The following is a 15,986-nucleotide window of genomic DNA, read 5'->3' on the forward strand; positions in this document are numbered from 1 at the left end:
TCACACGAGGCACCAGTCAATGGTGAACTCAGGACTGATGCAAACATCAATCCCTCATTATCTTAAAAACTTTCATACCTTTCTCTCTGTAAACTTCCCACAGGCAGCTCTGTGCAGCACTAACTTTTTCTCTCTTCCTTCTGCAGGACTGGCTAATTCCTTCCTATCACAACTACCTGACCCTCTCTGTCCCTCATACATCCTTACCCTTTCAGTCCCTTGCACAACCACCTGATCCTTCCTTCTCACAACATGGCCAGCAGACTCCAACTGCCTCTAGACCACCTAACCCACTCTTTATAACACCTATCCTAATTGGATACAGCTGTGATTTATTAAGAGGCAAGGCTGTTCCCACTCTTTGGTAATTAGACATCTACAATTTATCAGGGGCAAGATTGCCTTCAGCACTATCTCTATTGTCTTATAATCCATCCTCCCACAATAAGGTGTGCATGCACACACACAGGTGGGCACAAAAATGCATAAATACATGCATATACTAATTTGGAAATTCAGTAATACATTTCAAAGTCAAGTTAAACTATGTATATACATATATATTTATATAGATCACCCTTGAAAGGCACGTTCAGACCAATTTAGACACTATTTTATATCTAAAGGACATAAATTTATTTTAAGCCCTATTAAACCTCCTGTCTTCCTAGAAGGCCAAACACTACGCTGTTGTGCCAGGTTGTGAGCTAAAAAGGAAATGGAATAAATTCTCTAAGCAACATTATTAGATGTAGAAACAATTAAACACAAATGATGAAGGGTAAACCATTTTCAAATTATAGCACTTAAAATTATTTACACAAATGTGCATTTCCACAATACTTCTTGGTCATGATTTCAAGGCATTGAAGAATTAGGCTCAAGGTTATAATCACTCATTTGAATGGAGCAGGAACTGGGTTGAGATTTTATGTAACTTTGTGAAGGCAATTACAAAGCAGAGTTGAAAGCATATGTCAAGTCACACAAGCTTCAGCTTCACCTGCAGTATATAAAGACCACATTGACCACTTACATTATGTGACATTTTAGATGCATGCTTTAAAAGAAAACAATTGCAACTAACTTTCAATGCAGAAATGCTCTCAAAAGAAGAAAATTACAATTTCTAACAGAAAAGCCCTCTGCAGCATTACTTAGCTGTGCTTCACTCATTGCATTATTCACTTTGAACATCCACATTTACAAATTCTGTTGTTCTTGTTATACTATCAGCTCACTTGATCTTTTCTGGTACTTCCATATTTTCCCCCATAGCACTTCTTGAAGCTTTTCATTTACTCCAGTGCACCAAGACAATAACATCATGTACAATATGCAGTAGTAGCTGGCATGCTGTTCACAGTAACATTAAGGGAGCCATTAACTTTGAAGATCTATGTAAGCCTAACATGTAGAGCTACATAATACCTACATAAGGTAATCAATACAAATGAACCTATCTGTTGTTGGAAGTCAGAAATTTGCAAAGGTGATTCCCACAAGTGCCCAGAATCTGCTGCTGGATTTCAGTCAGGAGCAGCAGGAGTAGGGCCACCTTTGCAGGAGTGACAGCAGGATGGGCATCTCAGAGAGCAAGGCTGGACACAAGGCAGCACTGGCATGTAGTGTGAAGCAGAGATAAGTGTGGGCACCCTCTCCACACAGCCCAGGCACTGCTACTACAGGGATGAGCCTTAGCTGGTCAAGACAGGGACTTTGAGGAATTGTGAAGACTCTCACCATTGTCCAAGTTTTTTCTGTTTCCTTTATACCTTTTTTAAAAGCACAGAATTCTCTCTCATTGGTATTCTACAAGAAAAAATTACAGATAAAATAAGATAGTGATATGACATGGGCATGTTCTTGGCTCTTTAAGGTGAAAGCACAGCAATACTGGGTCCCACAGATTCTACTACACCTGTGCTTTTTAGCATATGGGAGTTGAATGGAGCTCAGCACCCAGTGGTGCAGGACTGCTTCACAGAACCACAGAATGGTTGGTGTTGGAAGAGACCATTGGAGGTCATCTGGTCCAACCTTCCTGCTCACAGAGGGTCCCCTACAGTACATGCCTCAGGATTGAGTTCAGACAGCTTTAGAGTATCTCCAGGGAGAGAGACTCTGCAACCTCCATGGGCGCTCACCCGCACAGTAAGGAACTTCTTCCTCATGTTCAGCTGAAGCTTCCCATGCATCACTTCCTGCCCATTGCCTCGTGTCCCATTGCTTTGGCACCCCAGAGAAGAGCCTGGCTCCATCTTCTTGGTACCCTCCCTTCAGACACTTAAATACATTGATGAGTTCTCCTCTCAGTTGCCTCTTCTTGAGGCTGAACAGGCCCAGCTCCCTCAGCCTTTCCTCGCAAAAGAGATGCTCCAGTCCCCTCTTCATCTTTGTAACCCTCTACTGGATTTGCTCCAGGAGCTCCATGTCCGTCTTGTCCTGAGGAGCACAGACCTGGACACAGCACTCCAGGTGAGGCCTCACCAGGGCTGAGCAGAGGGGCAGGATCAGCTCCCTGGACCTCCTGGCAGTGCTCTTCCTGATGCAGCTCAGGATGCCATTGTCCTTCTTGGTCACAAGGACACTGCACACATGGACAGCTTGGTGTCCACCAGGATTCCCTGATCCTTCTCCAGAGGGCTGCCTGCTGCAAACACAAATGAGACTGACCATGGTCAAATTACAGCTTTTTTTACCCTACTACTGTGTTAACATGCTGCATTTGCAACTCTTTAATTAATATAATTGAACGTAAAAGTCCACATTTGCACAGTCCTCTCTTAAGAAACAAACCAAAAAAACCTACACAACTATTTCCTGTCAGCCCAGTCCACTCCAGATACAAGCAGGAAGTCATCCCTACAACACTACACAGACTGAAAACAGAGTTTACCCTCTGAACCTTTCTCTAAGCACATGTTTGTGATGTATCAGCCAGAAGTGAATCCAGCTTCATTTTAAAAAGAAATTTCAGCTACACTTTGCTGTGAAGAATGAAAACAAAGACTTCATGTAGATCAAATTAAAAAAAAATTTAGGCCTCTATCTTAATTAAGACAGCCTCCAGCTAAGAACCTCACCAACTACTATTTGAAGAGTACTGTCAGCTCCTCCCTCCTCTGGGCAGTTTGCTGAATTATTAGGGCTAACTCATCCCAGCCTGCAGACACACACCAGCAATCTAAATCCAAATGCATGTCTTCAAAAAAATAAATGGTCTCTAAATTTCAACTTCCATGTTTAAAGATGCTGGTTTTCCACAGCTGTTTTTCTGACAATAGCCATGCCTGCAGCAATCTGGACTCCTCAGCAGCAAAAGTGGTAAAAATTGAAAACCATTTGTGCTAGCCATTCTCTCACTCTGCCACATACAAGGAGAAAATCAGCAGTCTTCAACTTCTTGTTTATGGATAAGATGGCCTATTAAGCCTTTGAAAAATATTACCAAAAATATGCTAAAAAGAGAGGGTACATTCTCCTCTCACTGATTTTTTCTTTTTTCTGTTTTATTCTTTATTATAGAACACTTCTGCTTTTCCCCTAAGAAACATAAGCACACTGGATTAGACAAGCAGCTGCTGACAAAATGCACTGAATCACAGTAAGAGTTCTCTCTCTTGCTCTTATCTGATCAGGCTCCTCACTCCCAAAACCAGAAGCTGCAAAGAGATAAGGCTCCCATATGTCACAAAAGGATGAGTGAACTTTAAGGGGGAATAACCAATTAAAAAAAAGCTCTGAAAATGAAGAAAATATTTTTTTCCAGTTTATCTTTTTAGAATTTCTCAAACAGAATTGTAATTAGAAAATTTTAAAGAAAACCATCTTTACATTTTAATTCATAAATACTGTCAGCATTTAATCTCTGTGTATGTGTAAATTCAACAAAAGCATCTGAGTAATAAATTAAGAGATTCCCCTTAGTGTTCTCAAACACCTTGATTGCTGTCAGAAAAGACCATTGAAAACAAGATGGCTGTAAGAAACCTCTTACAGACACAAAACCCCTTGTGCTTCATAGAAATTAGCACATCTAGGAGTCCTTATAGACTCGGGTTTATACATAATAGAGAAAGAAAGAAGCACATTAGAAGAAATCCTACAAAACAAACTATTTCTTGAAAATATCACCTGGATCTAGCAAATTAATACAAGGTTGTATTTCCACTCCCATTCTGCATATTAATAAATAAATTGCAAATTTAATATGCAAAATTTGCAGTGTAAAACGTTTCTTGCACATGCAAGATAAAATAAGATAGATTTTTAAAATAGGGGAAAAGTGAGTCACAGAAAAAAGAATCAGCTAAATGAATTCCCATGGAGATATATATCAAGATTGCTCAGCTGAAATATAATTTTGGCTGACAATAAGTGAAAATTACCTTTATGCTATGTAATTAATATATTTCAAGGGCAGCTTATAATTGACACGTAGCATTAATATCAAATCATGAGAGATTTAGTGCTTTAGCACACAATCACACAGTAAATTACAATTTCATGTCATTAATACCTAGTTAATTTTTTTCTAATTACTGAAATACAACTAGATTATATGACTTTTTACCTGTCTGAGAAATCATATAACCACATGCCTTGCTGAACTCATAATTACTAATAAGAAAAATCTCTACCTAATCTGCTAGAATATTTAGATCAAATAGGTCATTATTAAGGTGACAGGAGGGAAGAGACGGAAGGAAAAATCACACTGAACTCAATTAATCTCCATTAATATTAAGTTGATATTTCATATCCATTACATAAATCTTTCTAAAATTGCACTGGGAAGAAACTTGTCTTCATGTTCTTTTTCTGGTTAATTATTACTTCATTAAACCAGGACTTGGGCATGCCATGCAAGCTGTGTATACTGGAAGGCAACAAGCAGCCTATCATTAAGCTGATCCTGTTGACCAAGGTGAATATACCAGCCAGAGGATCCCCAGGCCCTAGCTGGGAATATCCTCTGCTTTTCACTGGTGCAACTCAGTCCAAGCACTGCACAACTCACCTCTACTCATCCTTCAGTGAAATAACTTTCCAAAGAGAAATGGATAGAACAACCATCTGAATGGACCACAGCCAGGAAGACTGGAGCTGAGATCAAAACTCCACCATCTTCACCAGTTCCTTTCTGGGAAACACTGGAGCTACACATGGCACATCACCATCATGCTCAGTGGGTCAAGACTCTGCACGTGTGTCCTCCCCTGAGCCTGATGAGGACATAAGGGCTCCACACACAGAGCCACACCACAGTCAGCTGTGACAGAGCAAAGCTCTGGCCCCACCCTGGGTACCACGGCACTGCTCCCCTGTGTGGAGGGGCAGAGAAGGAAGTCTGCTTTCAATCAGGGAAGCATAGCTCCCAAAGCACCTAAAAATCCTTCAATCCTTTGTTTTGGACATCAAATTGTAACTGAAGTTACTCTGAAAATAGTTTCCTAGTAGATCATCCGAGACCTTCTGCACCTCCTTGCAAGTGCTGAGCATTGCAGTACTATCAATAATACTCAGTCTGTTGCCTTTTTTAAGGAACAAAATATAAACACTTCCAGCAGCTGCACTTAATGTTCAAATTTTTGCCAAACAAATTCTTCTTTGTTTGTGGGAAAGCAGTTTTGTTGACACTGGGAGAATTCAAGGGCTCTAAAGGATCCCATTCCTCCTCTTTCTGAGGTACAAGCTCACAGGGAGCCCCGGGTTGAAGCACAGGAGCTCAACACTTTTCTCTCTCTACAACTGGCAGGATGAACAATGGGCACACATCTAAGCCAGGGAACAAGCCAAAACTCTTTTGCCTTACTCTGACAGAGCAGGAAGAGAGGACCCAGTTCCAGAACACCCCTTTTTTCTTCTTTTTAGGGAAACTGAGATCCTGATGAAGGCGGGATTTCCCATTTCTACTACTCTTACAGACATTTCCTGAAGGTGTAGTGTAGCTCTTCCATAACTAAGTGCTTCTCCTGTGGAAAACTTGCTCAAACCATCCTACAGGTATGTCTACATTTCCAACCAGCATTAGGATAGGGAGCAAGCTCTGGGCTCCTGATCATCCACTGTGCTTAACTGCTAGTTTGTTCTCAGGTTCTCTTTTGTAGAGCTCCGCCTGTTGTTCCAAATCACATATATTGGTTAATAAAAAAAGTAAATATTAATGGATTAGTGGTCTAAGCAGAATATTGCTAACCAGGGATCACCAAGGCCTCATACCACCTCCAAAAAGGGTGCTCTCCATCTGGGACACCCGTGGTAGTGCTCACACTGTCACTGTGTAACAGCATTCAGGATGGACAGTTCCAGTTGTTCCATTTGTGTGAGCCACTGGCGATTTGCCTCAGTCACCTGGCAGGTGATCAGATCGCTTCTTGATAAACCACTTCTATGGCTTATCAAGAAGCTCCCCTTTCCCCAGCGTGCTACACACTCCATTTTGATTTTATGTATTTCTAAATCTGCAGATATTCTTTGCTATTGTGGAATGCTGAAAATAGTGTCTGGATCTGGATATTACATCCAGGAAACATTGGGGTGGAAGTCAAAATAAAGTAGTTTTTGGCATCTGACTTTGACTAGGTCCTGACTTCCCAAGATAACCAGATGGAAAAATGGAATGGAGATGGATGGTAGTGAATATTGACATACGAATTGCTGGTTAACTAGGCAATCTTTTCCCTTTATGATATCAATTGTTAAAATGGGCACTTGCATACTAAATTTTCTTTTAATGGATCAGAATGTTGTTATACCAGGAAGAAACTGCCTCCAGTACATCCATCCCTCTTCCAAAGAACTCAGAAAAAAAAAAATGCAGCATTCACTGGTAATCAATCTCCCTTCCAATAAAATAATACTGCTGTGAGTGCAAGGCCTCTTGGAAAGGCTCTGAGCCAATATGCTGTTACCAAGGATAGCTACAAAGAATGTGATAGCAAGTATATTTGAATATTTAACTAAAACAAGTGTCAGTGCTATATAAATTTAGAAATGCAAAGAGATAGCTATAGCTCAACTTTGAACTTCATGTGAATTGGTGATACCAAACTACAGCAGTAATTATTCAGCACTGTCAGCCTGCAAGGAGCAGCAGTTACAAAGCTGAAGCTGTATTTTGTTGTTTTGCAACAATGCCAACTTATTGGCCAGAATCATTCCCTGTGGAAAATGGGTAACTGTACTGATAATACAGAGCTTGAGGGTAGACTTCTAATCCATTCTCCAATATAAATCTTCCACTGGATCAGTTAAGGTGTGCTAAGAGCATCCTGTTCTTTGAAGCTGGTCCATCAAATACACCATCTCTGAAAGTGCCTTGCCTTTATGTGCCATAGAAAATACTAATTGCAACTACAGTAAGCTACTTCTGGGGCATGGGCTGCACTTTGAATTTTACATTACATCCAGTAAGCTGAAAACAACGGAAGAAAATTGATTCAAATATTAAAATGGAACGAGAAGATGCACAAAATAATGGATGCTCTAATACAGACTGACAAGAAAATATTAAAATTTAAAAAAACCCAAAACAACGACTAAACAAACAAAACATAGGTGCCTGTTTGATTCCAAATTCAGATTTACTCCACCTAAACTCCCTGTTCCCAATAGAGCTTGCTGAAATGAAGTTCCCTTCAAGCAATCTTGTGCAAGTTGATAGAACCAATCCAGCCCTGCATTGATCAGCAACTGCATAATCTCATTTAAAACGCCCCAAAGTGCTGAGAGTTCTTGCTGGTTGTTCATTCTCAAGAGGATGGAAAATTGCAAGTACCCTGCAATCAAATAAAATGGGAAATTTGCTACCCAAAAGCACAGGTGTCCTTGAAGATGTGGCACCATCAAATACCCCTGGTGCAAATAAACACAACTGGTTGTATCCCACCCACTCCAAGGACATGATGCAATATACTATGATTTCACTGCCCTGCTGTTTATCACAACAGCACACAGCCTTTTCAGATGCAAATTGCACACAAATCACTTCAGTAATTGCAATGTAAAAACACTTAAGCCACTCCTGAATTAGCTAGCTCAAGTCCACACACCACACATCCACACAGTTCAGCAAAGCCTACCAGTCCCAGTGCCGTGGTTCATTTAACCTGAGCTTCACAATGCCATAACTGGATTGCTACAAATACCAATATAGGCTACATACACGATAAATACAAATATTTGGCTACTGCCACTGTTATACTGTAATATTCCTATAAAGACGGTTTAATTGAGCTAATACATGTCTCTGCCAGATTGCTCTTACACTGATGAACATGAACCTAAAACTAGTTGCTCATCTGTGACACAGGCAAATAGTATTTTCTTTTACAAAACGGTAAGTTATATCACAAGTGAAATTAAGTGACTTCCCACATTCACACAACAGATGACAGAGCAATAAATTGGACATAAAAAAACTGATTTTCAAGCCATTAGTAATCATTTTCTCAACACATATCCCCATAGCACAGTAGGCCTGCAGTGGGAGGATCTTTAACTACCCCGTGAACCTTCAACTGCTGATGCCAGGTCCTATAAGCACAGTGATAAAGATGAAATATTGTTCTTTACCATCAGGATAATGTTTATAATGTGTAACTGACGATTCCTGCAAAAGTGCAGCACTAATTCCTCCTCACTGCCTCATGGTGCCCACCACCCTTGTACAGGCAAAGGGCAGTACCTGTGCTGAGTCTAGGAACACACAGCTGTTTCCAGCATGACAGTGCAGAGCTCCTAGGATTTCTGAGTGTTAGAACCTTATTGCTCACTGAAATTTTAATCTTCTTCTCTTTCCCTCTCTCCACATTCTTTGCCACCCGCTGCAGAGATGTTAAAAAATAGTATGAGATCTGATGCAACGTAAGTGGGTAGCAGCAGTCTCTCTTGACTCCACAATCTTTCTAGAGCTTGACAACCAAAAAGAAAAACACAAATTAGCTCCCCTTTCTTGCACCTCTTCATAGATAGAGCACAACAACAGAAATTAGCTCATTCCTCAGTCATCACTATATGCTGGAAACACTAACTGAAATAATGGAAACGCCTTTTCATGGTAAAACTTTTATAGATTAAGAAAACACTGTGGATACACTAACAGTTAAGTCATCCTTCATAAACTTAAAAGCCAGTATATTATTGAAAGTACCAATCAAACAGTTTAGAACTCTCCATGATACATCTATTATTATCTTTTCAAAGATATAAAGATATACAAAATTTTTCAAAGTACTTTCAAAGTACACCTCTAAAACCCCATAAATCCACCACCACCAAAATGCAAGCACTGCTCTCACAGTTACCAGACAGAAAATTAAAAGATGAAGAATGGAGGCAGAAATTGCAGGAAAAAATAGATTTAGAGATGAAGGAACATAATAATTCAGTTCGGAATATGAACACATATGCAACTATATGTAAGTGCTCAAAGATGCAAAGAGGAAATTTTGTAGCCTGAGGAAATCAGATGTGTAACTCCAAAGGAACAAAGTGACTGACCAGATGCTTCTGAAAAAAAACACCATCACCCCTACAGCCGCACAGAAGTTTCAGAAATGTGCTTGGCCAACACAGCTCTGGTCAGTTTGTCCCATGCAGACCTAGCTGCAAGTGAACGGGGTTAAATGTTCTATTCCACCTTCAGTAACAGCACAGGGCCACCATGTCGCTTGATGGTTCACAAGGCAGAGTGATATTTTACACCACATTCGGGACAGTAGTTCAAAGTCTGATGAGAAGAAACACCCTTCCAAATCATCAACATCATTTTCTTATTCTACTCAGGTTTTCTTTGTAATTATAATGCCATGGTGTGAATTGACATAGATAATAATGCAGCCATGAAGATGTTGAAAAGAGTCCCAGGAGGAAACAGGAGCACTTCAGCTCTGACAATTAAGTGCAATATTTGTTACCTGAAACAGCCCAGGGCTGCTCGGTGGACCTGTTTGTTCCTACAATCTCCCCTCTAGAGAGCCAAGGTGTGCTTCCAGAAACCGAAGCTCCAGGTAACGAGCACAAACAACACAATAACCCATCATAAGGGCAAAACTGTACTCTTGTAACATTGGGCACGGGAGGAGCAGTTCACCCTTGTTCTGCTGCCACTGTACAACTGGATTGTTTGATTTAGATATCAAAGGTATAACCAGCCAAAGACCTCGTGTTAATTATCCCTCTTTCTTGAAAAGCTGAAGACTCATATTGTTACTGAGGAAAGAAAAAAATCATCTCCCTACAACACCTTTGTATTTCTGTTAGGAAACCTGAGCCACAGCACTGCAAAATCCTGAAGTTTCACCACAGACTAACATAGCATCCCAACGTACCATGTTAAAATGACACACTGCAGCTATTTTCTCTTCCTGCTACTCCACATATATTAGCTTCTTCTCTTTCCCTGCCATCTGTTAGTTTGCTGCAGTCTGCTGGGACAGGACTGCTCTCTCCTTTTCTCTCCTTCTTGCCTGCTCGAACGGACAACAAGCCCAGCATTTCCTGTCCATACATTCAGCTTTCCTCAGCTGCCTCAGAATCATTAACAAAAGCAGACTTACAGGCACGAATGAAAAGTGCTCTGCCCACCTTTGCCATACCGGTGTGCTCACCAGAATTACATGCTAGACACTGAAACACCTTGTAAGTGGTTGGCAAGGAGGTAACTACTGCTTTAAGAGGACACACCTTTTCCTCTTATCCATAGGCATCATTGATTAAAGCAGGTATCTGTACAACCTGCATCACAGGAACTCTCAGAGAGAAACTAAGGTAAAAAGCATGGACAATTACTCTATGCAGCAACCTACTGCAACTTTTTGTAGAAGGGAAGGGTAACAAGGAAGAAAAACAGAAGAATCAGGTGAACAGCAATCTTCTATCACCATAAACCTCAGTATAAGATGTGTAGCAAATCACTCTTTTTCCCTCTAATACAGTTCAGAATGGGAAAAAGAACCTAATCCATCACACTTGTAGCCAGTTAGGAAGAAAATTGGAATGTTTGTCATCAATTGTTCTATCAGTCAGGTCATTAGAAAAAGGAACAGCTCATCTAAAAATAAAGTCAATATTGGCTGAGTCCAAACAGTTTCTTCAGCATTTCACACACACATTCAAGCAATGAACACTATTATTCTGTGCTTGTAACAATATGCCCCCAAGTCAATAACTGCTCTTCAACATCTGATCTCTTTTTAAAGCAGATTTACAAGGAAGTATAGTGAAAGTGTTCCAAATCAGCAGGTGAGAAAGTATTATAGATCATAATCCCACAGTAAACAATTCCTAGTTCTTCTGATCTGCAAGAATAGAATAAATCTGGCATTACAAGAAAAAAATTAAAAACAAGAAAAGAGAACTTATGATATCAAAGATACTTCTACTCAAAAATAAAAAAATAGAACCCACACTAACAGCTCACAAAGCACTTTCTCCAGAAGGAAGAAACACAGAGGAAAAGTAGCTTTCTTTGGGGTGGGAAACCACCAATATCTGCTCAACATGCCAACACAAAGGTGAGTTTTACAGTATGACTTTACTGGTCAAAGACATATTTTCCTGCTTTCCAATCCCTACACACTGGCAGTCAGCAAATAAAATTCAATCAAGAATAAATTACGCATATCTTTAATTTCAGAGAAGCATCACGTAGCACGCAGGCTACAGCTGGGATGCAGCTCTGCCAAGTGTCCTACAGGTCAGCTGAAGGAAGCCCCGACTCACCTCGGCCGTCCCGGCGAGGGCAGCGCCGGTGCAGACGGGACGCCAAGCTCAGAGCCACAGGCGCAGTCGGCTCCTCGGAGCGGCAGCCCTGGCTGCTATTATGTCTGCAGCGTACAAGCGGCAGCGTGCCGTGATTTATACAAAAATCAGCTTCTTCCTCAGGAAAAAAATACTTGAAGCTTCTCTTTCAGGCCCTTCAACATACTCCTATACTTATGCCATCACATCTAGTGACTAAGAAGATGCTTTCAGTGTCACAGGAGATTAAGATTCTGGAAGGAGAGTGCCTGGCAGCTTTACTCTCACATACCAATCTGTCTCAATGCAAACGCACTTTGTCGGCGGATGGGAGTGTATCATTGCAATACGCTACCGAAGCGAAACAGTTTCCAAGTTCTCCCACAGGGCACCAGCTCCCCCTTCAAGCTGTACCCCAGCGTTTGCTCCCCCTCGTCCTTCTCCGAAAAGACCTGCGGTTTCTGGGCACCACACCTTGTCCTGTGTCTCACTGAGCTCCGGCTGCCCGCACACCTGCCGGGACACCGCGTCCCCTGAGCCGCGCCCCGCGGGGCGTGGGCACCGCCCGGACAGCGCCCGCACCGGGGCCCGGGGCCGGGCAACCTTCCCTGGGACCCCGCGGGAGGGCGAACCGCAGCCGCCTGCTCTCGGGGATCCGCACGGCCCGGGCAGGGCACGGCCTCTCCCCGGCCGGGCACCGCATACACCGACATACACACGTAACACACACACAGAACACACGCCTTGCACCTGTCCGCTACTACCGACGGGGAGCGAAATCCCACCCCGCGGGCTCGGGGCTCCGCTCTCCTCGGCGGGACCAACACAGGGATCCCGCTGCCAAGGCACAGCCGAGTGACAACCGGTCGCCACAGAGATGCGGATAAGCAGGAAAAAGACGGCGAGGAGAGCAGCCAACTCCCATTACCTTAGCAATCGCGCCGCCGCCGTGCCCTGCCGCCCCTTCGTCTCTCCTCAGAGACGGGGAAGCGCCCGCAGCATGGCGTGAGCCTGCGGGCGGAGCCGCCGGTCAGCCCGGGGCTCTTCTGTGCGCCTCTTCCAAAAACCTCCCGTTCTCCTCAGCGCCCCTCAGGCTGCGGCGGGGACGGCGGCCGGGGCGAATCTGCTGCGAACAGAACGCCGCGGGCACACCGCTCCTCGCCCGGCCCGGCCCCTCGCTGCCGCCCCCCGACCCTCGGCCGAGCCCGAACCGGGCGGGCGGGGGCGGCCCCAGCCCCGGCCCCGTGGGCGCAGCGCCCGCTGCGGGCGGCCCGGGCGCACCGCCCCCGCCCGGCCCCCGCGCCGCTCGCAGCCGGTGCCGAGCCGGCTGCCCTTTGGCGGTGATGCGTGGGAACTTCAGCTCCCGTGTCCCGCCGCCCCGGCCGCTGCTGGAGCACTCGGCGCAGCCCCGAAGAAAGGCACGGAGACGAAGGAAAGCCTTGTATCTTTCTTGCAATCTTTTTAATGTGTTGAGTAGAATAATTAAAGTGTTTGGCAGAAGTCCTCCATCTGAAGCCGGGAAAGCCTCATCTCTTGGTCACCTTCCCTCAACAGCCAGGATTCCCACTAACACCTGGGCTCTGCACACCATCATCGATCTTAACAAGCACCACATCTCCAACAAAACAGTTGGAGTCCCAGCTCTCTTAAACAGACCTGTCCCATGGGTGAAAGACATTGCTGTTGGCTAGGATGAGTTTCCACACACTAACTTCATGGGCAAAGTAGCTTGCATACTTCTTAAAGATATTATCCACCGATTTCTCTATTGGATGAGATTTTTATTCCTTTTTCTCCAGAAGACAAGCCCACCTTGCTCCAAACTGACCCTTAGGTCTGAGAGCCCTGTGCTGGGATGCACTAGGGCAGATCGTTGACAGGAGGTAGCCACGCCCTTCTCCGTGCCAAAGTTCGTGAATTTCCAAGGTTTGGTTCCCGCACATCAGGGTCGTTTTTGATATTGAAACTCTTCACAATGAGGCTGTCAACTGCACAGAGGAAAGGTTCCTTTACCCACCTGTGTAGCCTGCCTTAAGAGCCCTTGTGTAGTGTCTCTGTTCCCTCCACTTTCTGGTTCAACTGTGCATCAGTTCCATTTTCACTTCATCCACATGTCCATCTTTACCGTTACTGGCTACTCCTTCCTTAGTCTTGTAAATGCCATTTTCTAGCTTGCAGAGTTTGTACATGCTTCTTCGAAAAAGTTCTTCATCAACATAGACTATGTATTTATTTCCCTGTCACACTCAAAATTGCATCTTAGTGGCAAAATTCTGCAGTTATGCCTCACATGAGCTCACTGATGCTTACTAGACTTTACAGGGTGTTGATTTAATTGATTTGGTTCTGATTTCAGCTGTGGGCATTTAAAAGCTTCTGTGGCAGGTTAAAACATTTTGATCTTGGTGGACCTTCCCCGATTGCTTTGTTCAAAGAGAATGTACCTCTCAAACATCACAGCATAATTTTGGGACACTCTTTTGAAATAAAATCAATCTAAAAAATATTTCCCTTTATAGCAAGTTTGAATTTAAACTAATTTCATTCCCTTTGGGTTAACCCAAGCATGTCATATATTATTTGCCACACAAAGTTTTCTGGCAAAGGGAGGAAAGAGACAATGGCAACCTATGAAATAAAGATTTCCTTCTTTGGAAATTTTCTCAGCAAAGCATTTTAAATCACTAGTTATATTGAGTTATGCTGCGGTATGAGTACATGTAATATCAATGATAAAATATTTCAGTGTCTTATATCAGGTCTGTTCAGGAAAAACTGTTTCAAGACTACTTTACACAGCCTTTGTCCTCACAGCTCCCACAAAGGAATGTGCATGCAGTAGCCAACAAATCTAAGTGCTTGAATATATGAGGTCAACTCAGACTAAAATGCAAGTTCTACAGAAATGCTGTTTTCAAAGTATAAGATAGAAAATATTTCACATGTGTATTAACATTACAATTCAAAGAAATTGCCAATATGTTTTCTGGAAGTATATATAGCCTGAGTATTACCATACTAGAGCAGCACATGATGTTGAGAAAGGATGCTGAATGGAAACATTAAAGCAAGAGTGACCTCCATGCTTATTTGAAACATGCTCAGCAGAAGAAATTGTAACCAAAAAGTGCAAATCAAAGGAAAGGCAAATGATAAATAAATACCATAAATGGTATTTCAGGTTTGGATAACATTCCATGCCCTCTTTCTCCATTTCATACTATAATTAAATTGCCTAGTGGTTTCTCTCAAGTAGCAATGATTCTTTGGTCCCTGGAAGTAATAAATGGTATGAAGAAAAATGGCATACCAATATTTTTTACTTTCATGTATTAACTACTAAAATAAATTATGTATAATTAAAACCCAATAAAACCAAGCCAGCTTTGTATTTGCATTGATCTTTATGCTGAAAACAATGGAGTCAGACTTGGTTCATCACAGCAATCGTTTCTTAGTTTAGCCTCTTTCCCAGCGGGAGAGTGCAGCAGTTTGATGAGTATGATTAGAGATGCAGAAACAGTTCCGTTTAGATCAGTGGGACATCTCAAGTTGATGTAGAACTACACACATACAGCAATGTCTGCAGAAAAAGACCCTGCATCTGAAACATTGCTATGCTCAGTAAGCACTGGAGAAGAATGCATGAGGAGGGACTGCCATGCATTTTTCTGGCCAGGACGGTGGAGTTTTATTGTTCCCTTTCCACTGCATTATATGATGAGATCTAAAAGCCAGAAGAGACCACCATGGTCCATACCAGGTATGGAACATCACCTGTCCTTAATGCTACATTATTAAAACTGAAGAACCTGAGTTAAATTTTCATTTTCACTAACATTTCCTATTGAAAATATTTTGCCAGCTTTTCTTTATCCCAGAGACTGATTTCAATGACAAAAACATACATTTTATAAAATTATTATATCTTCTATTGAAGACTGCAACAGTAGAAAACGTCCCCCATGCCTAGTAATGCTCTCCCAAAGCTGTATTATCCTCATTGCTGTAAAGAAGTCCTTTTATCAGTTTCAAAATGTACAACTTTGAACCCCTGCACATCGTGGCTGACACTAGAGTTACACATGCTCACAGGGCTTCTGCTAACTTACTCACAGCTCAACAGTGGGAGTCTCCAGGGTATTCCAACTGCTCCTTTACATGGCCAAGAGTCACAGCACAGCATGTTCCCCTGTGATCATCTGAAAAAGGAGGAGTAGATATCGCGAACTTTCTGC

The 15,986-nt window shown here is 42.5% G+C and overlaps 1 protein-coding gene across 3 annotated transcripts in view; it reads right to left on the reverse strand.

The window, feature by feature from the left end:
- Positions 1–13,068, reverse strand: part of RGS6 (regulator of G protein signaling 6) — a 253,141-nt gene extending 240,073 nt beyond the window's left edge. For 2 of the 3 annotated variants that reach the window (XM_088167049.1, XM_088167048.1), the window contains exon 1: positions 12,677–13,068. The gene's annotated coding sequence lies outside the window, so the exon portion shown is untranslated. Of the gene's footprint in view, positions 1–11,730; positions 12,068–12,676 lie in introns of those variants that run through there. The other variant, XM_088167050.1, reaches the window with a different exon arrangement.
- Positions 13,069–15,986: the final 2,918 nt, after the last annotated feature.

The sequence above is a fragment of the Sturnus vulgaris genome, chromosome 6 (assembly GCF_052056855.1).
Source record: "Sturnus vulgaris isolate bStuVul1 chromosome 6, bStuVul1.hap1, whole genome shotgun sequence".
In the NCBI taxonomy this organism is placed as follows: domain Eukaryota; kingdom Metazoa; phylum Chordata; class Aves; order Passeriformes; family Sturnidae; genus Sturnus; species Sturnus vulgaris.